The 18,818-nt window shown below is 35.7% G+C and overlaps 1 long non-coding RNA gene across 3 annotated transcripts in view; it reads right to left on the reverse strand.

Annotated features, from left to right (window-relative positions):
- Positions 1-7,294: 7,294 nt before the first annotated feature.
- Positions 7,295-18,818, reverse strand: part of LOC119542446 — a 30,508-nt gene continuing 18,984 nt past the window's right edge. Inside the window, exons 1-3 of one of the 3 annotated variants that reach the window (XR_005218478.1) lie at positions 11,596-12,544; positions 10,805-10,924; positions 7,295-7,350 (exon numbers count right to left, since the gene is read on the reverse strand). This is a non-coding gene — a long non-coding RNA (uncharacterized LOC119542446). Of the gene's footprint in view, positions 7,351-7,545; positions 10,925-11,595; positions 12,545-15,106; positions 15,170-18,818 lie in introns of those variants that run through there. The other 2 variants (XR_005218477.1, XR_005218476.1) reach the window with 2 other exon arrangements.

Raw genomic sequence — 18,818 nt, forward strand, 5'->3', positions numbered from 1 at the left:
CACAGCTCCACCTTCCCAGCTCCGGGACAGTTAGCTGTGGGTGCACAAAAGGCTAATGTCCACGCCTGATATTGTGGCCTGTGCGTGGTGTTGCCGGAAATACTTCCTGTCACACTGGATCCCTTGGTGCACCTCTGGGCTGTGGCTTCGGTGCTGGGCAGGAGCATTCCCAGCCCGCCGGGAAGGTGGCTGCAAGGGGTGTGGTTAGTTTCCCCTTTTGGCTCCCCTCTGCCTGCCTCACTCTGCAACAATTAGCAGCCAGTGCGTGAAAGGCCATCTTCCACACCAGATATTGAGGCATTCACACAGCCCGTTCCTGCCATGCTTCACTGTGCAGTTCTCGCTGCTATATCTACAGCCGCTTTTGGGTTTTTTAAAAAAGAACTAGTCCACCTCCAAATGCCAACCCATGGTTTCCCCACACCGCAGTGTGGCTACTGGACATTTAGCAGGCTTACTCACTCATTTCAGAATGCAGACTCCCGGTTTCACCAAGTGCACGGTCCCTGTGGATTTAGCAGACCTTGTCCAGCTGGTACATCGCTGGAGCTGGTGTTCTGGGTCACTTTCTGGCCTCTGTCTAGTATTTTTCACAGAGGTGGTTTTTTGCCCTGTCTCTCCTAGCCACTATCTTAGGTTCTCCCTCTCTGCCTGTTTCTGATTTTGGTATCATTCCATTACGGTCACAAAGTGCTCTGTGTAATTCTAACCCTTTTAATTTTACTGAGACTTGTTTTGTGACCCAATATGTAGTCTATCCTAGAGCATGATCCATGAGTACTTGAGAAGAATGTATATCCTGCTGTTTGGGGGTGCATTGTTCTATATGTCTGTTAGGTCTAGTTCATTTATCATATTATCCTTGCTTTCTGTTTCCTTATTGATCCTCTCTCTACATGTTCTGTCTATTGATGTGAGTCATGTATTGAAATCTCCAGCTGTTATTGTAGAGTTGTGTATTTCTGCCTTCAGTTTTGCCAGTGTTTGCCTCAGGTATTTTGAGACACCCTGGTTATGTGCATAAGTATTTGTGATTGTTATTTCTTCTTGGTGGATTGCCCCTTTTATTAATATATAGTGTCCTTTGTCTCTTATAACTTTTTTTCATTTAAAGTCTGTTTGTTCAATATTAGTATAGCTTCCTCAGCTCCTTTTTTCACATACTGTTTGCATGGAATATCTTTTCCCAACCTTGCACTTTTAACCTATTTGAGTCCTTGCGTCTAAAAGGTGAGTCTCTTGTATACAGCATACAGATGGTTCATGCTTTTTATCCATTCTACAGTCTGTCTCTCTTGATTGGGGACTTAAATCCATATCCCTTCAACTCTTGAGTCAATTGGTTTTAGGTATGTCTCTTAAGGATAGCATATACTTGGTTTTGTTTATGTAAATGAGGTGAGTTCAAGGATCTATGTAAATGAGGTAACTTCAAGGATTGATCAAGAAAAAAATTTGGCCAAGAAATAGCAATTTTGGAGACTGTTGGGCAGCAGGGGAACTCTCAGAAGCAGCTGTGTGAAACCATGCCCAAAAGTGGGGAGCCAGGGCAAGAGGGTCTCAGGGCACAGGTTTTAGGAGACTGGGCTTATATGTCTTGGGGATGTCACTCAGCTACAAGCAGGGAGCGTCTGGGTCAGAGAGCTCCAAAGGGCAACAGCAGTTTGGGGTTTTTTATAGCCCCAGGATTTGGTTTATCTATGACTAGCAGATGTTGTTTACAATTTTGCAGGATATGCCAAGGAGGCAGGCACCAAGTGGCTAAAGACATATATCGGGGCTAGCTTTAGAACAAATGAACATGTAGAAATTCGAGTTTGGCACTGGTGGGCTTTTGGGCTAATGGTCCCTAAAGGTTATAGCCTGCTTTGAAGAAAGAAATTAGTTACGACCAATGTTTAGATGCCATCTTGAGCCCATTTATGTAACAGTAACCCAATGGGAAAATCTGTTCATTCTCTTCTCTCTCTTTTGAAGGGTAACTTCATTGCAATCAAGTTTGCATCTAAGGGTGTATACTGATCTTAATTCTTTTATTTTTATGTGTAATATTTCTGAATTTTACCTTTTTTTGCTGTTTTGCTCACTTTTTTTTCCTTTTCCATATATTCTCTAGTTTTTCTTCTCTCTTCCTTTCTCTGTAATGATGTATAATATATAGACTCCTTCTTAGCTCTTAGTGTGGATACGTTTATATTTAAATAATGTCTATTTCTCAATTGATTAATTTCAGAAATAAACTAGTTTATTTATTGCCACCTTTAAAGATCAAGAAACTGTAATGTTAATTCTAGTTTCCCTTCAGCCCAGTGTTTAATTTTCTTACTCCACTATAACAATTGCCATGAGAGCAAAGACTAAATCTGTACCATTCATAACTACATCTCCAGTTCCTAGAATATTTCCCAGAACAGAATAAATGTTCAATACGTATGTTGCAAAATTGCAATAAATGTCATGTCTGGAAGGATGTAATCTTAGTAGTAACAAATGTTTCCTATGGGAAGAAGGGCAATCAATGCCTTGTCTTTTAGTGTGAGAGAAAATGGGATTTTAGATTGTTGGTAAATTTGATTTTTAAAATGAAATGGTATTCATATACAATGTGGTGGATTAAAATTACAAGGATGAAAAATTGTCATTCTCTTTTTAAAAAAAAATTTAAACTATAGAAAATTTGCAACATTGTGCCTTCACTACAGGTATATAGGAAAATAAAATCCCTTGATATTTTTGTGTTTGTAAATGATCTGTTTTTTTCCATTTGGATGTTCATAGTATTCTTTTGTGTTTTTTTGTTGTTGTCATTTTAGCTTTTAATGTTCAGTAATGTAGGATCTGTAGTTATGTTTGTGGTTGACTACTTTCTTATTTTTTATTTCTGATACACTGTGAACCCTATCAATCTACTGTTATACCTTTCTTTTCTCTCTAATTGCAAGAAAAATTCCATTATATTTTTCAAGTTTTACTTTTACTTTAAAAAAAACACATTTGTAAATGCATTAAAATTTTATTGCATGCCTTCTATATATCATTTTCTCTACTCTGACAGTGAGGTTTTGTACTTTTTCACTGAATTCTGACAGTTTTTTGATCATTTTCCATTTTTATCAAATACATCTTTCATGCCACTATTTTCATATTGTGAGTCTGCATTTTCTACTCCTAGTATCTTTTGTGTTTTATAAAGTCATAATCTCTTTAAATTTATTTTAGAAAGTAGAAAGGATTTAATCTAAAATTGTCTTTAATTTGTAAGAATAATTCTTCTTGTAAAGTATATTTTTTGTAGGTGTCTTATTTCTTTCTCCTTTTCTTCTGTGTGTCTTTTAAATACATTGTTTATATATGGTACCCACTTTGGATCTATTTCTGAGCATCCTTGATCTTTCACTGGAGATGGTTACATCCAGACATGCCATTTTTTCTGGAATAATGTGGCTGTGTTCTGTTTAACTCTCATGCGTCTTCAGAAATACTCTTAATTTTACCCTTTGAACTTGAGCTGCAATGTGAGAAATCTGTTACCTTATTCTTCAGTATTGGGGCTGGTGAGAAAAGGATGGACAGAGTTAAGGAGAAGAGGAAAGTGCAACAGAGGACTTGATATTCAATAAATGAATGTTTCCATAATATCTCACGAACACTCTTAGCCCTTCTGGTACTATGGTAGAGTCCTCTTGGAGTTCAACTATGCCTGGGAGAAAAGTACTGCTGGCAGCCTATCCTGGGAAGGAAGCTGATTCAAACAGTATAAAGACATTACTGCATGTTCCCTCATTTATCCCTGTCTATTCTCAGTTGTCACTCTGATGCCCTAAGATTTAATCATCTATCTTCTCTAGTGGCTCTCATTCATAGCCTAAGTCATTGAGTAATCATGATAGAGAGAGAGAGAGAGAGAGAGAGAGAGAGACCTTTTTGTGCCCTTTCAACTACATTTCCAAAGATGCACTCTGCTCAAGATAAGAGATGAATACTAATTCAAATTTCAAAGTATCTTGCACTTATTAAATACAAGCTTGTTATTATTTCTACAATCTTATTTAAAATATGTTTTATTTTGGGGAGGAAAGGAACATAAACATCATCATATTCTTGGAAGACTCAATATTTTCCTTATGCTCATAATTTTAATCAATTTACAATTATTCTTCCATTAAATTTGACTTAAACATGGTGAGTTTAAAACTAATGGCCTTATTATATTAAAAAAACTTTTTTACCTATTTTAATTTAGACTATTGTTCCTGCTTTTCTACTCCCTTATGGAAAATCTTTTACCTGCATTTTGGTTTTTACTTTTCTGGTCTTTCTATCTTTTTCAATTTTTATGCTTGTTACATTCTCATAACTTTATCCTTTGAGTATTGTAGGTATTTGGGGATTGCTGATTCTGTTTTATTTGGCTTCTTTCTTTTAAATTTAGATACGTGTGCAGGAAAGAGTTAACATAGCAAGCCTAATAAAGGCTGTTATCTTTTGAAAGGCCTGTCTATAAGGGTGGCTCTTGACTAGCTCTGAGAAGTTAAAAAAAAAATGATAATAAAAGAAAAGATAAAGTTCCTTGCATTGATAAAACCATTTTTCCCACTTAGGGTACTGAAAGATTTAGATTGCTATGACTGGTCATTGTGACTGCGTATCTGTTCCCAATAAAATCCCTGGACTCTGAGTCTGACTTCCCTAGGCAGAAACACTGTGCAAGTGTTTGTGCATTTTACTGCTATGAGGAAAGCCTGCTTGTGTGGCTCCTTCTAAGAAAGCATGGGAAGTCTGCATATGGATTCCTCCAAATTCTGTCTGATATGTCTTTATCACTTACTGATCTAAGTATGTATCCTAGCTATGCTACTATAATCTTGTCTATGAAGTATCATTATATACTGAGTCCTATGAGTCGTCTAGTAAATCACAAATCTGTGGTTGGTCATGGGCCTCTGTCACAATTTAATTCTCACTTTCTAACAATTTTTACTTAATTCATTCGGTTCTTTTTCATAATATAAATGTTGGATCTTTTCCTACATATATTTTAGGACAAGTATTCAAGAACTTTAAATACTTTGCTCCCTTCATAGTGGTGATTTATTGTTGCTTTGATTTATTGTGAGCCAACCTGAACTAGCAGAAGAACCTAAGTATTTTTTCCTTTTTATTTTTTTATTTTTGTTTTTCTTTAGGGTTTCATTTATATTTATTTTTTCTTATTGTATTACCCATGTTTTTTATTTTTATTTTTAATTGGCTGCTTTTTTAAGCCAGTAAATCTGGATGGCATATTACACAGCAATAAGTAACTGATACAGTTAGGAAAGGTATCAAAAACACCACAATGCTCTGCTAAATTAACAGTTTTTTGAATTGTAAGTTGAAGAATTTACCAAGAAACATGTTTTAACTTTGGGATATTTAAAAAGAATTGGAGAGCTGTTGTCAGTATATTATTGGTCTTACCATTCCCAGTAATTCAACTTCTGAATTAAGCAACATGTGACTATGCTGGCAGAGTGTCCTTTGAAATATTTGGTCTTGAGATATAAATACTGAAGTTCTAAGCATGTAACCAAAGCCATGGGGGACAAGAACAGAATGAGACACTATTCCCTGTGACAGACTAAGGATTTTCATATGTTCCTTAGCATGGTGAATCAACATGGAATCCTGTTGTAAATACTTAATTTTTATGAGTTTTACTGCAAGGCACTTACTGTAAGAAAGTATAACAATAGAGGTGTGGATATCTGAGGACAAGTTCTAATTCTGTAAGAGTCAACCTGTTTGTGAGATAGGACACGTTACATTACCTAATCAGAGCCTCAGTTTTCTCATCACATTAACATACCCAAAACCTATCCTATAGCACATAGGGTTTCTTTGTGTGTAAGTGATAATAAAAACTCAAACTGACTTTAAGATTAGAAAGATTTCAGAATCTGTGATTGTATTGTCTCTCCTTTCCTCTATGTACTGGCTTCATCCTTTCGTGGTGGAAAATAGCTGCATCCATCTCGGGCCTCTTTTCTGTGTGGGGCTACTTGTATCTATACTTTGGTGGGGACAGAGAATCCTTTAATACAAGCATTCCAATCCAGCATCCTGAGAATTAACCTGATTAGGTTGGTTGGTTCTTGAACCAGTAACTTTGGCAATAGTTGATTGGCTGAAGCCATCTAAAGTCCCCAACTGGGGTTAGTTTCTTTTATGTTAAATGGGTTTTGCAGGAGCAGTGAAAATCTGAATGAAGTCTAGGTTCTGTTAGGATAAAGGAACAGAGAATAAGCGCTTGTTTTGCAAACTGGATTGAACACTATATGGTGTTAGTAACTAACAATCCATTTTTGTTTTAATACATCTGTGATTGATTTTACTCTGAAGCATTACCAATTATAACATCCATTTTTTTCATATTGTATTTTTAGCTCTTTCATGGAATGATACCACTATAGAATATTTGATAGCACTGGAATGAGCTCTTTTCCTACAAAATGACTGGGAAGAGTAGCAGTAAATAGGACAAAGTTAATAAGGACTAAGAAGTAGGAAAATAAGAAATGGGTGGAGAAAATATTCTCTTTTGCTTAGCACATGTTTAAAGTGTGGAACAATGTTAATGGTAACAGAATAACGATAGTAATTTTTTTATTCCTTTTATCCTCTAGTCACATTGCATGAAATAATTTACTATGTGAGGTAGGCATGATTGTACCCATTTTACAGATGAAAAATTTGAGACTCAGGCAAGTTAAGAAATTTCCTAATGATCTATAGACATTAAGTTATAATCCTGGTAAATGTCACAGGTTAAGTTATAATCCCAGTAAATGTCTTTCTCCTCTTCATATCAACAAAGTTTAAAACTGAATGCAAAGTTCATGTCAAATTTACCTATATATTTTAACAAATGAATAAAAGTTGAGTATTTCATTCCAGCAGCTAAGTTATTTACAGTTGCTTTCCCAGGCATGTATTCTGGGAATTTCATATTTTAAAGGCAAAGTTCCAGATTCCTGAAATCTGAGCAAAGAAAATAGTTAGAATATTCAATGTTAATGACAGTGTTCCAGTTTGCTAATGCTGTCATTTTTCAAAACACCAGAAATGGATTGGCTTTTATAAAAGGGGGTTTATTTGGTTACAAAGTTACAATCTTAAGGCCATAAAGTGTCCAAGATAAGGCATCAACAACAGGGTACCTTCACTGAAGGATGTCCGATGGCATCCGAAAACCTCTGTTAGCTGAGAAGGCACGTGGCTGGCGTCTGTTGCTCCCAGGTTGTAATTTCAAAATGGCGTTCTCCAAAATGTCTGCTTGTCAGCTTCTTGAGGCAAACTCTGGGCTAGTACCTGCAGAGCATCAGCAAAACTCTGCTTTCAACAGCCATCTTCAAAATGTCTCTGTAAGTTGCAGGAGCAAGCTCCTCCTGTCTGAGCACTTATATAGGGCTCTAGTAAACTAATCAAGGCCCACGCTGAATGGATGGGGCCACGCCTCCATGGAAATTATCTAATCAGAGTTATCACCTATGGTTGGGTGGGTCACATCTCCATGGAAACAACCTAATCTGAAGGTTCCAACTTAATCAACACTAATACATCTCCCCCAACAAGACTGCATCAAAGAACATGACTTTTTCTGGGGGACATAATATATACAAACCGGTACAGAGAGTAATGAGAATTAGATATACTCACCTTGTTCATAGCTCTGTACTTGAGATATGCACAAGAAAGAGACTGAACAGGAGTTCATCTGGAGAGTACTATATGGACACTACAACTTTTTATTTTTAATCTATAAACACAACAAAAGCAGGGATCAAGCCTCAATCATCTTTGTATCGCTGGCACATAACCCACTACCGACATAAAGCATTCACAATATTTTGTATTCAATTCCTGGTGTACTGTATATTCTACAATGACAGATTCCCTTTGTTGCAGTTGTCTTTTTACTCATATTGATTCTAGCAATTGGGCTACTTCTATTAGCACTACCTGCTCAAACAGATAAACCTCCAAATCGCAATGGCACATAACCATCTAAAGTTGGTTATCCTGGTTGGGCAGGTCACCTCCTGGTGGTGATTCAAAAACTCAGACTTATTTTACCTCCTAGCCCTATCATCTAAAACATGTAACTTCCAAGGTTGTCCTGGAATCATCTCCTTTTCAAAGGCCTTTAAAAAAAAAAAGGCATGGAAGATCCAGAACAAGAGTTTACTGGACAAGCCTTGGAAGTATCATACATCATTTCATTTCTACCTCAATTCCATTATTCAGAGTCAAACCGCATGACCACATCTACCTGGTTGTGAAGACATTAGACAAATTACTGTGTGCACAGAAGGATATCCAGACAATTTTTATACAATCTACAAGTTAATTTCTCTCATTACTCTTTCTACCTGTGTTGCATTTTTTTTCTTATGAAGTTTTTTTTTTTTTTTCCCTGTCTTCATTGGTTCAGAATTTGAGTTAATGCCTAAATATAGTAGGTAATCAATGGGGGAAATAAAAAAGCCAGCCATCAGTTTATGAGAATAATTTGTCCCCCTTTCCTTCTTATGAGGGTTTTGATGTTTATCTCTCCTTATTTTATTCTTTGGGCTTTCAGGAATGATACACTTTTGTCTTCTTTATGTGTGGCACCTGCCTTTTGTTTGCTAGTATTTCCCCACATATGGCTTGCCCCAGAGTATTCAGGCATCCAAACACATGGTGTCATCTCTGTGAAGCTATCCAGATTTTTCTTAACTAAAATAATCACTACTGATTATCTCCATCAGTCTCAATGCCCTCACCTAATTCAACTTTTGAATAATAGAATTCTTCACTAAGTAAGTTGTATCATTTATCCATTTGTACAGTAGTTCATTTTCTTGTATTGCCTGCCTCCTGCATTGTCATGTGCACACCCTCAGCACATAACTTATTGGTCTTACTGATTTATAAATATTCCCAGACATAAAACAGTTGCATGTATCATGTCAATATATATTTTAACTAATTGTTCTGCTTCCTATAGGGTAGGTTTAATGGGATAACTATGGAATAAACTGTAAAACAAACAAACAAAAAACTATAGCTATGATTAACAAGTAAAGGCATAAAAAAACAGCATGAGGAAAACTTTTCCTTACAGTGATGATTCATTAAGTGAAATATTTTAAGTTTTTGATTTTTAAAAAATTATAGATTGTGTGATTTGTAATGATATACCATAGAATCATGAAGGTGAAAGAGTCTCTGTGTTATCAAGTCATATCCCATTGGGTACAGCAATACTTTAATTACTATTGAAAATTGAAATGAAAATAATCATTCCAAGAAAATCCCCTAAACAACTTCAGGAAACAGGTGAAGATGATAGTCTCACTTTCTGAAAAACAATTTTAAAAATCTTGTCATATTTACTTTCATATTATACATTTAGGTCATAGGAAAAACAGGCAAAATTGTATTTGGAAAATAACTACTTATCAACTTCATTGCATTACTGTAATCTATACTTGAATATCTTTTAAAAATTGTTCTGATATCACATTATTGTGCTGAATATTCCTTTCTTATTCACTGCCCTTTAACAATCTTGACAAAGATTCATGTGCACTGGTATGCACTGATATTCATAAAAAAAATTCTTTTACTTGAAGATCTCTGGGATTAGGTCCTGAACTGCAGTTTACCTGTTTGTGACCTTGTACAAATAATTAACCAAAAATCTTCTGGCCACCGTTTTTCTCCTATATAAAACGGGATAGTGCTTAACTTAGCAATTTATTGTCAGGATGGATTAAAAAGCATATAAAAAGGATGGCTGACAATGCCCTCGATAAACAACAGCAAACTTCTTTTTTTTTTTTTTTTTTCACCCTATTACCGGTATTCATGAGAGATTCTGATCACATAGCAGATGCTCCTTTTCCGTTTTCTCCAATTTACTTCTCTTAATGCTATTGCCTTGCATATTTTTGAAATGCACTGTGGCATTTTTTAAAAGGTGATACAAAAATGAAAACAGGCATTGGAACGATAAGATATTTTCATTTGTGCTCTAAAATTGCAGTCATTAGCACATTAATATTTCTAAGAAAACCTTTATTTTCAATTTTAGATGCCCATTTTAATAATGCAAGTGAAGCTTCTCACAAGACCTACTTTCCAAGTCTATTAGTCTTGGGAGAAAGAAAAGAGATGAGGCTTTCATTTGCCTCCTATGGGGCAGATTAAATTGGTTCATGTCTTTTTGTATTCCGTTATTGACGTCTTTTGTTAAATAGAAGCATTATTTTTAATCTAAATCACAAGATGTGAAAAATTGCTTGGCTGAATTTGCATTGAAGTCATCCTGAAGAAATTATAATTATAGCCATTTCCTTAAGATCTTAATTACTTTTTTGGAACTGATACTACATTAACCTTTGTTAAGATCTTAAATACTAAAAAAGTCAAGAAATCTTTTTGAGATCGCCACATTTTTTCCTCAAATGCCTGTGTACCTCAATAGCTTCAGCAGTTAAGCCAAAGTATACTAATAAATTATAAGACTGAAGATGACATCAAGGCTTGAATATGTTCCAGTTGTACATGCATAAGAGGAGGCAGGGAAAGAGAATATGGTATGTAGATTATCACATGAATTAGGATAAACATAGAAGGAATACATTCTTGTAATGCTTCTGTGTCAAAGTGTGCTAAGAATAAAAGCATGCTTGTAGACTTGAATGGAAGGCTAACAGACCCAGAAGAAGACGGCTATGGCTCACTGAAGAAACCTTATACATTCCACGAAATTTACCCTTGGTTCTTAAAGGTCCAATGAATGCATGAGTTTGACTTCTCTTTGTTTATTTTGTGACCTTCATACTTGATTGACATGCATTAATTGACTCTTCACATTGACGTGGAAGTAACCATCCTGAAATTAGGAAAAAAACCTGTAGTTAATCTAGTTTGACCTATTCTATTCAATTTTACAATAGCCTGACAGACAATTACTCTTTCATATTTGCTTTAGCCCAGAGCATCTGGGGAAAGAAAGATGTCTAATATATCTGAAAAGTAGCATTGGAATAGAGAAGATAAGACATAGTCACAAACAATTAGGACACAAACTATAATAAAGCATTAAAAACATCTAGTGGTTTACAGGTACAGAAGAGCAAGTGATTGTGTGCTGGGATTAGATGGAACAAATCTGTGTAGTCAAATGACAAATGAACTGGGCGGTAAGACGTATGTAGGATGGGATTGGCAGATACAGTAGTGTGAAAGTGGAAAATAGGCATTTTTTAAATAATAGCAAGTTTTGGAAATTCTCTACTTTATATGCAACATGTTTTTGAAAACCAAATGTATGTAAACAAGACCTACTTATAATAAGGAAGAACTGTTGCCAGAGATACTATAATATGGTGTATATTGTAATTACCATCATAGTTTTACAAAATAATTCTTTTTCAGCAACATTTAAAGCAGTTTGACCAAGCTTAAGCAACAGGGACAGTGATAAGAAAGCATCTCCGCTGGCCAGATTGCTAGGAAGCCTCTGTTAGCCACCCCAGAAGGGGGACAATCTCTCCTGCCCACCTGGTGGGATGTCCACATGGCCTGAGCATCCTGAGGATTCCTCTTCCTTCAGGAGGGTCCTTTTTGTACCCTTTCCTTCCTGCTGGTGGTAATAGACTATGCCATCTTGAGTACATCACGAGTCTAGCCTGCCTGTTGCTGGGAGATCATGGAGCTTGTATGATGAGGAGGAAACAGAAGAGAAGGAGGAAAGAAAGGAGAGAGCATGGAAAATGAAATCACTTCAGATTCTAATTCAATCCTGCCAATCATTCTCAAGGCAAAATAAATTTCCCTTTAATATTCAATAATTAATTGCAAGCAAATTTGAGTGTTTATATGTGCATATGTGTGTCACAGCATAGCTTCTTTATTTGTACTAGTCCTAAGGCCACAAAATGACTGGATTCTTGAAGAATTTCACTGGCTGGAATTGCATAAACAATTGGATGGGTGGGTAGGTAGGTAGATAGATAGGTAGGTAGATAATTAACTTGGATGGAGCCTATGCCTTTGTTGCCAGTACTCCCTTTTATATCATGCTGGTCTACTGCACTCCTTTATATAACTTTTCTTACCCTAGGAAACACTTAAGTTTGGGACCACTGATCTAGGTAGTTTAATATTAGGCCCAAAACCTTCTTTGTGAACTTATCCAACCAGTTGACTTGTCAGAACTTCTTGACCACTGTGTGCAAATCCTCTAAGCCATACATTTTCTAATTTGTCATTTTTCTTTGAAAAATTCCTACGGAAGCTTAATACATACTCATACAAATATGCTACTATATAGTTAGGACATGGGAGAGTAGAGTTTGCAGGAGGGAAATCTTACTTTCATGCCCTTGAGAATATTTTGTAGATCCAGCTTAAAAAGACCCTTTAGAATTAAAAACAAGGTGGGAGGAAGATCAAAAAACTGAGAGACACAGGCATTCTGAACAACAGAAACTGGTAGTGCCTGTTTTTAATGATTCAAAAATTGGTCAGCTGACTAACAAAAATCTGGTTTTAACTTGAGAAAGGTGTTTAGGCCAAAAATACATTTTTCCTTCTGTGAAAAAGTAAGTAGTAGTTGTATACAAGTCAATATATGAAAGTCAAAGACCACTTATCCAGTTTGACTAAGGTATCACTTTGAATGGAACATTCTAGAACATCAAGCTGGAGGAATTGGATGGGAGCAGTTTAGGGGAGGCCTTGAACTTACAGACATTTTCAGTAAGTAGCAAAAAGTAGAGGAAAGTAGGAAGAAGTGCTGATGTAATACTACCAGTGTGTAATACTTCCCTTTCCGCTTATGTAAACTTCACAAGAAAAGTACAAAACTTGTAGTTTGAAGCTGTTATGTACCCCAGACAGGGCCATGTTCTTTAATCCATTCCTGTCAGTATAGACTTACTGTGGTGTGACCTTTTGATTAGTTTATTTCAGTTGAGATGTGACCTGCCTCATTCAGGGTTAGTCTTGATTCTTTTGGTGGAGTCTTTGTAAGAGGAAAAACACATACAGAAGCTACAAGATGAAATTAAGAGAAACTCACAGAGAAAAGTACCAGAAAAGCTGAGAGAGGGAGCCACTGAAGCCAGAAACTCAAAGCAACAAAACTGGGAGTTAAGGACAGCAGATGCCAGCTATGTCCCTTCCCATGTGACAGGGTGTCCTGGATGCCAGCAGCTGGACTACAGGGTTCAGGTATTGTCCTGTTAATTCCTCGAGTTGGATGTTTTCATGACCTCAGAACTGTACATTTGTAAGCTAATATATCCCCATTGTTCTGTTGTTAAAAGCCAGTCTGTTTCTGGTATATTGAATTCTGGCAGCTTTAACAAACCAAACACTGTTGTCATTATCTCATTTCACAGCTAAGAAATCAGAGGCAAAGAAAAGTTAAGCAACTTATCTAGAGATGTATAACTTCCAAGTGGCTGAGTCAGGATTTGTCCTCAAGGCAATATGTCTTCCAATCCCAGAATTCTTCCCACATTGGTGAAAACAGTCTTACATGGCACAGTTCTTTCCACTACACTCTACTCTCATGGATCACTGCTTATGCATCTGCCTTCCTTTGTGTAATTGAACCACACATCTCCTCTTTTCCTTTAACTCTGACTTGACCAAATAGAACCTTATATGTCCACATAATAATTATCTTGTTTCTTTACCTTATCAGTAGGGGATCTGGAGTCTTCAAATATAAGTAGAAAAGTATCTGTAACAATAATCTTAAATTGCAAATTTCAGATTCATGCAAGTTATCTTTGTATTGTATGCATTGTATGTTGCGCTCCCCCTCTATTTGAGATTATTTTACTGCTCTTAATTTTTTTGCTCTCCATTAGTACACTGCATATTTTGAGTAATAGACTCACTATTGATTGTGCTCATGGATTTTAGGGCTGTTCCTAAAAAATATGAATCAATACCTTCCACTCTATTTTCCCCTCTAGTGTGATTTGGCTTTATGCACTTTAGTATAAACAGCCTCAGGCTGGTTATAAATCATTCTACCTATCTTCATACTGACAGTCTACAACCAGGTTGGTAGATTTCCCCAAGGGAAAGGAAAGCAGGGCAAGTATCGGTCACAGTATGCATTCCAGCTACAAGTGCTTACAGCTGGAATGTGCCTGCCTTTAAAGGAACAGAAGGAAATGTCCACCGAGAGCTATTTTAAAATATGCAATTCAGTTTAAAATGTATTCATGCATTTCTGTTTAGAGACTTTGAATTAAATTACCATTTGAAGCTAACATAGATATCTTATTAATGCATTGAGATCATCAGCATTTGAGTGTTTAAAGATCAGTTCAAGAATGTTTAAGCAAAGGAGCAGTGTATATAATTGTATTGTGTGTGAATATGATTATACATGCCTATCACATCTCACATTGCTGAGAGTATATATTTTATCAAACCCTATGAATGCAAGACATAACAATGGCACAAAAAACTATGATAGAAATGATGTGTTGATAAACGTTATGCTAAGCAAATACGCCATCCTTCAAATAGGATAAACTTTAAAACGGCATAGCGCTTTTAATTTTTCTAAGTATTTTCACATCACTGTGACAAGTACTTTAGTTGTTTGAAAGGTGAAGTGCACGCTTACATCATTTATAGTCCTTGGTCATACTGATGACACGCATTTTTAAGTATTAGAGGTACAATATCTCCTGGAATAACATTATCTTCTGAAGACTGTAATGAGGTAAAGAAAAATCTAACTTGCAACTTTAATTTCAATATAACCATATTCTAAGCATTCTATCCCTGACCATATAATCTATTGTAATAGACATATGCTGTGTACCTGTATCATTTATTAAATAATCCTATTAGAAGGCATTCCAGGATATCAATTTCCAAGAGAAAAGGAATAAAAACGCAGTATTTACCGAGAGACAGTATATGGTAAACTGCGTCTAACTGCTTTAGTTCAAATGTCTCAAGTAAGGTGAGCACATTTTTCATTGTATAAGCATTAGTTTCCTTATTTTACAAATAAGGATAAAAATTGTATGCCTACCTAAGTGGATGGCTATGCAGATTACACATAGAAATGTGAAACACTTAGCACTGGCATACAGCGAGTGCTCAATAAATGCTCTACCATCAGTGTATTTCCATTTGGTACCTGTAGAGAATTAAAATAAAAATAAAGCAAGTTCTTTATTTCTTGGTTAGCTTAGTTTAGATAGGGTATATTTTCGACTCTTATTTAATGAGAGCTTTTGATTGTCAGAGGCTATTGTGTAGATGGTTAGAATCAAAGTTCTCCAGACTGTTGTGTTTCTCAAAGGCAGATGGTAAACCTATTAGCAGTAGCACTTAGGACAACAGCAACCCAGATGCTTTTAAGCTCTGCATGTGAAGCTAGCTGCCCCTCCCACAAAGAGTGCAATTGGGCAAGATGCCAAAGGAAGATCCCCAAGGCAATCAGCTGCTTTTGCATCCAGCTCTGGCTGTCTGGGAAGTCAAATATGTGTGTAGCTTGCTTGGCCATATACCATTTAATGCAAAGAACATGCTGCTGCTTTTTAATCAAGCCACTCTACCACTATTTCTAACTAGCTCTACCTTCCAACAAGAAATCTGTATGACCTATATTATTCACAGAAGAAAGTTTTGGATTACTTTACAGTTATCAATGTCCTTTATTAATAAAGTAAAGCTATTAGACTTAATCATTTGTCTGTAATTGTCTTGCACATGTACAGTGACCCTTAGTGATTAATAAAAAAACCTGAGATTTGAGTCCCTAGATGTAATTTAATTTACAACAATTACAGTAAACACAGGAGACCTGCTCATAAATGTTGGTAAAGTCACCAGGTTCTTGCTAAAAATGACTAGAATATTCTATAAAAATAGTAAAAGGAGTGGAAAGCAATGTCACCCAATATAAGTAATCATCATATTTATAAAAATATTATTCCCTTATTAGAGGACACATTATTAAAATGTATAGATTAGTAAAGTATTTTCTTCTAGCTTCTTGTGAAATTCAACTCAAATAGTCATTACATATTTACTACGTATAAAGCACTGTGCTGGACCCATAGGATTCCTTATCTATAAATTGCAAAAGAAAACTATTTTTGTCAGCCCCTTTCTACAGGGAAAGGGATGTAACCAAGGCCTCTCAGAGCATACTGGATAGTACAAGAAATATTTGAAACCTTGGAATTTTTGGTTTCAAAGCAGGTGCTCTTTCAATTATACTATCCAGAGAGGAAATAATAGATATTTTAGGTTTCAGAATAACAATTTTCTCACAACTGAAACCAGAGGGCAGTTTGGGGAAAAAAAAATCAAGATAACTAGCCTTGTGCAGAAGATGTGGGAGAAAGTCTGAAGATTTCAGGGCCAAGGAACATGGTTTTAATTACTGGCCATATGATATGCCAAGGTCCCTTGCTCATCTGAGAATAGATGGTGATACTTACCTTAGAGGGGTACAACAAGGATTTAAGAGAATAGTTAGGGATTTCATATTACCCAGAATCTACAGATTAAAAAAGAAAAGCTCAAGAGAAGTTAAGTAACTTAGGGTTACATGAATGAATAGCAGAGCTGCCTTCAAAGTGAAGAATCATGGAGGCTAATAGTATATTCTAACCGTGAATATAATATAAACAATTCAGATATTATTCACTACCATAGTCATGATAATATTGTTTAAAAATGCAATAATAAAAGGAGACAATCTCTCCAAAAATACTTAACAGTATTTAATGCATGGTATCATTTATGCTGTATGTGTGCTATTACAGATCTAGTAGAGATATATAGCAAGAGAAAAAGAAGAGGAGTCTGGAAAGACATGCCAAAATGTTAACAGTGGAATTGCAGTTGATTCTTAACTTTCTTCATTTTTTTTCTCATCTATATTTTGTGTACGTATTCTCCAAAATGAAGACATATCATTTGTATTTTTACACAAGGAACATATTGGTAGTAAAGTATGAATCTCAATTTCATTTTTTAAGATATAGCCTTATCATTTGTTTTTTTTTTTCTGCTTATGATCATCACTTACCAAAAAGATTAAAGTGATGTCCAGGAATAGCTCTTGCCATACTACAAGTTGGAAAATGAGCTCAGGATTTCGCTACAGGAAAAAATGTTGCCTTCTAATACCCATAGCATTAATTCCTAAACTTTACTGTACATAAGAATCCTATAAAATGTTAGTTAAAATCTGGATTCCCTGGGCCTACTGGCAGAGATTTTGATTTGGTAAATTTAGGGTAGAGTCAAGACTCTGCCTTTTTCCTTCTTTTTTTTTTTTTTTAAACTCCCCAGTTGATTCTGATTAAACAGTCCTCAAACATCTCACTGAAACTTTATTCTAAGAATTGCATCTCCAACTATTATGGCGTATAAGCAAAAATAATGCTTCAATCATGTATCTGGGCATAAACAGATTGCTGCTCAATAGGAAACCTGGATAACTGAAGAAAAAGACTTGGAAAATATTTTGCAAGAAGAACAAACTCTTGTTAGTTAGAATAGATTAATTTCAGTAACAAACAACCCCAATATATCAGTAGCTAAAAGATTTTTCTTATTCATGACGGAGATACAACGCTGATCAGAATTAGCGCTATGCTTGCTGTAACCACTCAGGAACTGAGACAGACTGAAGTCTCTAGAATCACCTCCTCAGACGTCAGGAGGGGAAGCATCACTTCTATTTATATCTTATGTCATGAAAAATCACAGCCATGATAAAGTCCAAGAGGGTAAGAAAATTCACAAGGGACATGGCCCAGTAATGACTACCTTACATACCAAAGCCAAGCAGTTGAAACATAATGTAGTGGTTACAAAGTCCAGGCTGAAGTCTGATAATTCAAGTATTACCTCTAGTCCTGCCCTTCTGCCCCTGACTCCATACAAGTCACTTAACCTTCCATAAGCTTCAGCTTCCTCATCCCATTGAACCTCCTGGCCTGTTGTCAGCAGTTAGTGAAGTTAATGCCTATGAAGGATGTTGCACAGTGTCTGACATGTAGTATGAACTCATGATTATTAGCATTGTTTAATACAGGTACATCAAATTATCAATATCTTAAAATAAGTAGACTTGTATAAAACCTTAAAGGTACCTTTTATCAAGAATTCAACACATTTATTTATAAGGCATTATTTACAAATTATACTTTTTGTAATATGTAATGGCAAATTATAAATACATTTCACATGACTATTTTCAAGGCACTGGCTTAGGAAGAATGAGTGAAATATGATTGCAGATGTGAAGACCCTTAAAGTCTATTTTGGGAGTCAGACAATAAGGTAATGAACACTAGACAGATAGTATAATACCTGCTATAATGGAGAAAATTAGAAAAGCTATGGAAAAAATGAAATCTGACTTGAGGAAATGGTAATTTTTTTTTTTTTGGAGGAGGTGTCATTTCAGTCAGAGCTCTGTACCAGAAAATTAAAGAAAAAACCACGTAAATAAATTTTTTAAGATAAAAATGTAGCTGATAGAGAGAAATGGAGTAGCAAAGGCAAGTTTAAAGGCCGTGCTTCTAAGGGTGATATAGGTATTTGATAGGTCAGATAGAAAAGTGATAGACGAGTGATAGATATAGATGAATACAGTGTGTTGCCTTTAGACCCTCTTACTTCAGAGAATACCTTGCTTAATTATCAGCATGTCAGAGGAGAGACTGCAGACACAACTTGGTTAGAGTCTAGAGCATGACTCTCATAGAAGCAGCTAA

This window comes from Choloepus didactylus, chromosome 8 (assembly GCF_015220235.1).
Source record: "Choloepus didactylus isolate mChoDid1 chromosome 8, mChoDid1.pri, whole genome shotgun sequence".
Taxonomy (NCBI): Eukaryota; Metazoa; Chordata; class Mammalia; order Pilosa; family Megalonychidae; genus Choloepus; species Choloepus didactylus.